The sequence below is a fragment of the Culex pipiens genome, chromosome 1, assembly GCF_016801865.2.
Source record: "Culex pipiens pallens isolate TS chromosome 1, TS_CPP_V2, whole genome shotgun sequence".
Classification (NCBI taxonomy): domain Eukaryota; kingdom Metazoa; phylum Arthropoda; class Insecta; order Diptera; family Culicidae; genus Culex; species Culex pipiens.
In genome coordinates, this window is record NC_068937.1 from 691,527 (window position 1) to 699,900 (window position 8,374).

General features: G+C 33.5%; 1 protein-coding gene across 2 annotated transcripts in view; it reads right to left on the bottom strand.

Moving 5' to 3' along the window:
- Positions 1–6,833, bottom strand: part of LOC120422528 (monocarboxylate transporter 12) — a 30,511-nt gene extending 23,678 nt beyond the window's left edge. The window contains exon 1 of one of the 2 annotated variants that reach the window (XM_039585990.2): positions 6,666–6,833. The gene's annotated coding sequence lies outside the window, so the exon portion shown is untranslated. Of the gene's footprint in view, positions 1–2,356; positions 2,656–6,665 lie in introns of those variants that run through there. The other variant, XM_039585989.1, reaches the window with a different exon arrangement.
- Positions 6,834–8,374: the final 1,541 nt, after the last annotated feature.

Consider the following 8,374-nt stretch of genomic DNA (forward strand, 5'->3'; position numbering starts at 1 on the left):
CTGTGAATCTACTATTTTTTTGATTTTATTTGATAGTTCTTGATGAATTCACCACAGCACAAGATTGACATTTGCTGTGTCCGAACACTAAGTAATTCTCGAAATTATGTTTTTTCGCAATTTTTATCTTTTGGACTTTTTTTTTTGTAGAAAAGTTTGTAATTACTTTTTTTGTAAACAAAAAAGTTTCTTGAAAACGGTTTTCCACATCAACGGAAAAAAATTAAAAATATTCAAGACTTCTAGGGTAAAAAACTCCATTTTTATATAATATCAGGATGACCTTTAGTAAAATCGTTTAAGTTTTTTACAAGATCCGTAAAACGGGACAAATTAGGAATTTAAGGTATGTTTTTTTCTTCAAAAGTGGGAAAAAGTCGTCGGGCCCACGGCCATTCCAGAAACTTATCCGGTCTCACTAGTCGGGCCCAGTACTTTTTAAAATAAAAACAAAGAAAAGCTACTGTGAAATATATGTAAGAATATAAAAGTTAAATTTCAAATTTGAGATTTTTCAGCTTTACCACGTTTTTCCAGGCAAAATCGAGGTAAAAAAAAATTAAGAGCATGGAAATTTAAAAGAACCTTGATATTTTATATCCGGAGCAACATGAGAAAATGGTGGATAAGCAATTTCAAAAGCACTATTTTGCAAATTCTGAAGCAATATAGGTATTTTTTCACATAACTCGGAATGTGAAACAATAGGTATTAGAATTTGCGAAAATCAGCATTGAAATAAAATGCTTATCCGCCCTTTTCTCATGTTGCTCCAGACATGAAATTTCAAGGTTCATATCTAGAGTCTTATAAGTCTTATAAAACTAAAACAAAAAAAAAAACCGGGCTTGTAATGTGATTGAATTTGGGCTTAATTTGTGTGACCACCCTGTATACCAATTTACAAAAATACAAGGAATGCTCAAAATAAAATATTTGTTTGATGTTACCTTGAAAAAATTCTGATTTTTTATTTAAAAAATATTCGGATTTTTCATTTTAAAAATATTTTATATTTTTGACATTTTCAAAAATTATGTTTTTTTTTTACAGAATTTTAAACACTGCCAAAATTTTTGGCATTTCATGGCATCTTAAAATCATATTATATAAAAATTTAGCTAATATTTTGATCAGTTCTATTTTGTGTGTCCCGCCCGTGTGGATCAATCGGACCGCGCACTGGACTCACAATCCATCCAGAGGTCGCCGGTTCGAATCCCGTCGCTCCGTGCCATACTTTCATACACTTAGGAGCCCAGGGTGGCGAAGTCCTTGTAGATGAAAAGGAAGACACTAGTGGCTGGTACTAGCAATGGTGGCCGACAGCTATAAAGTCAACTTCGTTTTTTTTTCTATTTTGTGTATGAATAGGTCAATTAAACAATGAACATTTTATTTTTAGCAGGATTTGTTTTTACTTAATTCTGCTCATCAATATAAAAAATCGATCCGAATTACCATTCTCTAGATACCGATTTTAGAAAATTTTCATATAATTTGGTATAACCAGCTGTCAAAACTAGACAACAAATTTCCAAAATTTTCGGATAAAAATGACCAACGATTCACGTCTCTTTGTCTGTGAAAAAAGTATGTAAACAAGGTTCGCGGCAACGACGACGATGACAATGACTACGAGGTGACCGTGTTATTTTGCATTTTGACGATGTTGCAGTTCAAAATTTACATTGATCATAACAAGAAAATGATTGAAATTTAAACACATTTTTCAAAGGAGGTTGCTCCCAAAATTCACCAGCTCCCCTTTTTACGAGGGGTTAAAATCCTGATTAGAATTGGGGGTTATTTCGTGGCCGTGCACCGCCAAGTCGCCACAATAAATCGATTTAGAGAAGGCTAATTCTTATCTCATCCTTCAGTTGCTGATAATGGTCAGCGGTTTACTATGCACAAACGACTGCAACGAAAATTAAATTTTGGATTAGAAATTTGCGGCATGTGGCTATTTTTATTACTGTTGTGTAACATTTTCTGGATTAAATTTGAAAATCAAAACTTTCATTTTAGTATATTTTGTAGTGTCCATAATTGGACCATCCTCGCCATGTGCTGATAACGAAAGTTCAAACAAAGCCACCCATGATTCATTGTTATTTGTTCCGTTGCATAACAAAGCGATTAGAAACTATAAAAATAAATTCTTTCATCACCCAATCAACCGAGAGAGAGAGACAAAACATGATAACAACCACAATCTTGAACCGTGCCGAAACTAACGAAGATTGACAAGACTTAAGTAAACAAACAACAATTAGTAGTTTGACATTCCATCAAAACGCGTGTGCGGAATTTATCACCCCCTCGTCCCATCCCCATAGCAACCGATTCTTACTTCGCAGTTTTTCATTCGATCGTCTGCGATCCTCACCGATCACTGACCAGAGTAAACATCGTTCCCGCGTGAAAGCAAAAAACAAAACGCTCACTTAACCGTCGTGCCATAAAACGCTGTCAAATTCGACACATGTTTTTTTTTTCGCGAATCACGATGAATCAACACAAGTGTTCCGGCGCTCCAAAAAATGTTCGCCCGACGAAGATCCGCCGACCGAAGCAACCCGAGGAAATGTAACGACGATCACGCGACACGTGCTCACACAAGCAGCCTACTGCGATTCACTGCCGAACCATCCTTACCGGTTGAATGCGGCGAGCCGACTGCTAGGGATTGCAAAAAACAGAAGCTGAACCGGCAGCAGCTGAGGCTACTGCGATGGTAGTAATCGGGTTGGCTGGCGTTAGTAGAGTAGTGTTGGTAAGAAAATCCGAAGTGTGGCGAGTTTTTTGGTAAAAGTGTGCGCCCGCTCAAAAGAGAGGTTTTCGCCATTCATTGACACTTTGTGCGAAGCGACACGCGCAGAAAAAATAATTACGACGAGACTTGAACTTGTTTTTGGTAATGCTACAGTTCAACTTCGATGGTTTGATTGCGATACGTAAAAAAAGTTATAGTATCAACCTACAAACTGCCACAATTTAATCCACAATTTTGATACATTGTTGATCCAAACAATTTCCCAAACGTTGTCACGGAAACGTGCCCATCTAAGTGCTCATCATCGTCGTAAAACCCCGTTACTGCGCTGTATCGATTCCGCCGCCGCGTCGTTCTACTTTGCGCTAGAGCGAGATAGACTCGCGACTCGCGGAAGTGTTTTCTAGTTCCGACGACGACGAAGACCGTGACGCGTTCCGCCGCATCTGCTGCTGCACACAGAATCGATAAAAGTCTAACCTTGGCTACCTTGACCCAGTTCTGGAGCTCTTTCTCTTTCTACGTGCAATCACCATCTCTCTCTCTCTCTCTCTCTCTCTCTCTCTCTCTCTCTCTCTCTCTCTCTCTTCTCTCTCTCTCTCTCTCTCTCTCTCTCTCTCTCTCTCTCTCTCTCTCTCTCTCTCTCTCTCTTACTCGCTTTCTCTCTTCTTTTTCACTGTTGTGGTCGTGGTCGATGCTGGGGCCTACTTGGATCCGTCAAACGATCGGTGGTCCACAATAGTGCGGATTACCCTCTTAGAAGTTTACATTTTCGAGGGGGTGCAAAGTCTGTCACCTTTCCACTCTTGAGCTGAGTACAACCCCCTCCGGGGACCATGTTGCACTTTGGTTTGGCCCGGGGGAAAAAACAAACTTTTCGCTGCATATTTTATGGCATCTGCATCGCGGAAAAGCTCAAAACATTAGATTAGGGCAATTTTGAGCAAAAGCAAAAGTAAAAAAAGGTGAATTCTTTTAAATTCTGTCAATTTAGTATTTATTAGAAATTTCAATGATTTTGCAAATTTTATTAATTTTGTCAGTTTAAAAAAATTTAAAATAATTTAATAAATATTGAAAGCTTTAGGAATTTTGAAAATTTGTAAATTTTGTAAACAATGTCAATTTTGTTTTTTTTTAATTTGTAGACTTTGACTATTTTGTCATTTTTTTTCAAATTTACAATTGTGTCAATTTTGAAAATTTAACAATTGTGCAAATTTGACGATTTTTTTAATTTTTTTTTCAATTTTAACAACTTTGTCAATTTGGTAAATTTTGTCAATTCTGCCAATTTTGTCAATTTTAATAATTTTGACATTTTAAATTTTTTTGAAAAGTTTGATAATTTTTGAAATTTTGCAATTTGGTAAATTTTGACACTTCTTTTCAATTTTGACAATTGTTAATTTGTCAATATTGACAATTGTTAAAACCTGGATTTTTTTTACAAGTTTTACAATTTTTACGATTTCGAGAATTTTTAAACTGTTATAATCAAAAATTTCGACAATTTTGTCAATAATGAAGATTTTCAAAATTTGTCAATTTTTATAATTTTGACAAATTTTAATATGCTGTAATTAGGTCAATTTGACAATATTGTAAATTTTATCAATTTTGACAATTATAACATTTTTTTAAATTTAAAAATTTAGCAATTTGGTCAATTTTGACAATTCCGGCAATTTAAAAAAAAATTGCAAATTGGTCAATTTTGACAATTCTACAAATATGACAATTTGACAATTTTTACATTTTTTACAATTTTGACAAATGTTACAATTTTATAAATTTTGAACATTTTTACCATTTTGACAATTTCAACAATTTCGACAATTTTGTCAATAATAACAATTTTAAAAATTTGTCAATTGTTATTATTTTGATAATTTTTACAATTTTTAAAACTTTGAACAATGGTATGATTTCGAGATTTTTGGAAATGTTACAATTTGATAAATTTTGACAATTTTGAAAATTTGGGCATTTTCGACAATATGACATTTTTTTAAAAATTTAGAAATTTGGTCAATTTTAACATATTTTTAAATTTTGACAGTTTTTTTTAAATGTTACAATTTGGTAAAAATGAAAATGAAATCAATAATTTTGACAATGTGTAGTTATTAAGTCAATTTGACAATTTTGGAAATTTTGTCAATTTTGTAAATTTTGACAATTATGACATTTTTTTTAAATTTAAAAATTTTGCCATTTGGTCAATTTTGACAATTCTACAATAATGACAATTTCGAAAATTTGAAATTTTTTACAATTTTTAAAATATTTACAATTTTTGATATTTTTACTATTTTGACAAATGTTACAATTTGGTAAATTTTGACATTTTGAACGTTTTTACTTTTTTGACAATTTCAACAATTTTGACAATTTTGTCAATAATGACAAAAAATTCAAAAAATTGTCAATCGTTATTATTTTGATAATTTTGACAATTTTTAAAACTTTGAAAAATTTTACAGTTTTGAGAATTTTTGAAATGATCAATTTTGACAAGTTTGTAAATTTAGCCAATTTCGACAATTTGACGTTTTTTTTTAATTTAAAAATTTCGCAATTTAGTCAATTTCGACAATTTGTCATTTTTTAAATTGAAAAATTTAGCAATTTACTCAATTTTGACAATTCCGGCAATTTTAGAAAAATTGCAATTTGGTCAATTTTGACAATTTCGAAAATTTCGGGAATTTTTAAAATTTTGCAATTTGGTCGATTTTGACAATTTGTGGTTTCCATTTCATTAGGGCACAAAACTTTTGTAGACAAGAGTGTATCCCTCTCACATCTTATGCAAACTGTCATTCGAGTGAAAGGGATACACTATTGTTTAAAAAAGTTTTGTGCCCTTTTGGAATGTTGGGGTCCAATTATACAATTTCGACAATTTTGAGAATTTGGACATTTTTTACAATTTTGAGAGTTCTGTTAATTTAGATAATTTTGGAAAGTTCGATTCTCTTAGAATTTTGACAACTTTGACAGTTATGATATTTTTTATTACATTGAGCAATTTGAGAATTGTGAGTATTTTTAGAATTTCGATTTTTTTTAGAATTCTATTTTTTTAAGAATTCAGAAAATTTTGTCAACTTCGTCAATTTTGACAATTTTAACAATTTTGACAATTATAACAATTTTATCTATTTTGTATCTTTTATAAAACTTTGACTGAGAGTCTTAATTTAAATTGACGACTGAAAGAAGTGGAAATGGTAGCATTAATCAGTTTCAAAAATCTTTATTTTCAAGGTTCCCCAAATTCAGGTCGATATTCCTGACGTCACTACCGTGTTACATGTTGTGATAAATCATTAAATTTGATAGCGCTGTCTGTTGTTTCAACACAAAGCTACTTCTGTTGGCCAAAGTGGCATGACTTTGCACACAACATACCCACACACAACAAACTCACATAGAACAGGAGATTGCTTTCAGGAGAAGCACACGAATAGGACACATAAATGACGGTGAGTGTCGTCGTCACGATGCAGGATAAGCCATGTTTGCAAAGGACCCCCTCGCGAAATGCAGGCAGGTGCCTTTGGCACGGATGAATGAACAAAATAGGAATAGATTCTAATTTACTGAAATTTCAGAATTACTGATTTTGAGCTGGAATGGTTTTGCAATTTTAATTTTTCAAAAGTTGAATTTTTTTTTATTTCGAATTCTCAAATTATGAATCTGTATAAGTTAAGAATGAGAATTAATGAAAAATCCTGAAAATAATTCAAATTTACATAACTCTATAACCCTGTCCATTTTCCAAAAACGCGCGACCGCCGTCCACTCGCGCCAAATTAATACTTAATGAATCGGAAACGACAAACACAAAACCCCACATGCTTCTTCTTGTCATCACCTGGATTAACGCACAAACACCCTCAGCACAGCGACAGCGCGTTCGCTCTCTTTTTTTCCTTTCTTGTTTCTCCTCACTTTTCCAACAAATTTTCACAAACCGAAAAAATCAGCGAAGAAAAAAACAACTCGCAACTCGTCGTCGTGAACCCCCTCGCAGGGGAACACGTCCCGGTCAACTGACGGACTGAGACTGGGGTGAGCGCGATCGAAGCATGCCGTGCTGTTCCACGCTCACCAGAGCGAGGTGAGCGAGAGGGACGGGCTGCTAGGATTGTTTTCAAACAACTGAAAAAATCCGCCACAGCTGAGTGAGCGAGAGCGGTGCTACACTTGTTGCGGAATTCGCGCAACGGGAGAGAGCGAGAGAGGGTGAGCGACGGATGGCGACGACGACGAGAGTCACGTGGAAAAGCCAGGTGAAATTTGGCAAATTTGCAAGCAAGCGCGGCGGAGACGGATGGTTGGTGGTGGTGGAATCTGAGAGAGAGTATTGAGAGAAAGCGTGCTAGAAAATTGAGAGGAAGGGAAAGCTTTTGCTTGAAAAAGCTTTGCGGAATAAAATTGCCGATAATGTCGAGCGAAAGCTTCAGCAAGGAATTTCTTTGATGACTCTGAAACTAGAGCAGTTTTTTTTACAGAGGGTTAAACTCTTTCAATCAGTAAAGAATTATTTGAAATTTTAAAATGTTTTAAATATAACCAGCTTGTTTTCGCAAAATCTTGCGATTTGTATTTCAAAAGGCAATCAACCATTCAAGTTTGAAAATTTGATTAAAATGGAGCTTAAATTAAAAAATTTCTTTTTTTCAATATTATATCACCGTAATTTTGGATTTAAAAATTATGGATAGTCCAGTCTGGAATTTACAGATTTTTTTTATAAAATAAAATCTACTACGTCTCAAACATGCCGTCAAAAAAAACTTTTTCAATTATCATATTTTAAATTGGTTCAAACAAAATGAAAAGAAACAAAATAAATGTTCAGTTGATTTCCAAACTGCCTTTTCATATTTTTTTGTATGATTAACAAGTGGGGCTAAAAAAAGTTGGTTCAGTACCTGATGCATAATTGAATTGTGTTTTTTGGCTCAAAACATGTTATGAAAAATTTAAATAAAGATTTTTTGATAAAATTATAAGATTAAATTGAGAGAATACATTTTATGTCAAACATCCATGTGTTAAGTAAATTCGCTGTTCAAAACAAAAATATCGAAAAATGTTACTTTTAGATACTAGTGCAGTAATTTTCTATTCTGTTATTTTTGGTACAGAAAAGTAAACCGGTTCGAAAATGCAAAAAAAGTAGTTAAAAACGGAATTGCAAAAAATAATTAAAATTTGTTAAATAATTTGACCACTTTGATTCTGGATGACGACATGTATTTTTTAAAAGTTTTTGAATTAAGGGGTTACTTACATGTAAATCGGCAAAAATGTCAGAGGTTGGTTTGAGTACAAACTTAATTTTTTTTAATCTGTTTTCAGGATATTAAAACATACATTTTCAACATTCATTAAAATCAATTTGAAGACATTTGGTTGTATCATTGCCGAGATACAGCTATATGAAGTAACGAAGTTGACTTTATAGCTGTCGGCCACCATTGCTAGTACCAACCACTAGTGTCTTCCTTTTATCTTCAAGGACTTCGCCGCCCTGGGCTCCTAAGTGTATGAAAGTATGGCACGGAGCGACGCACT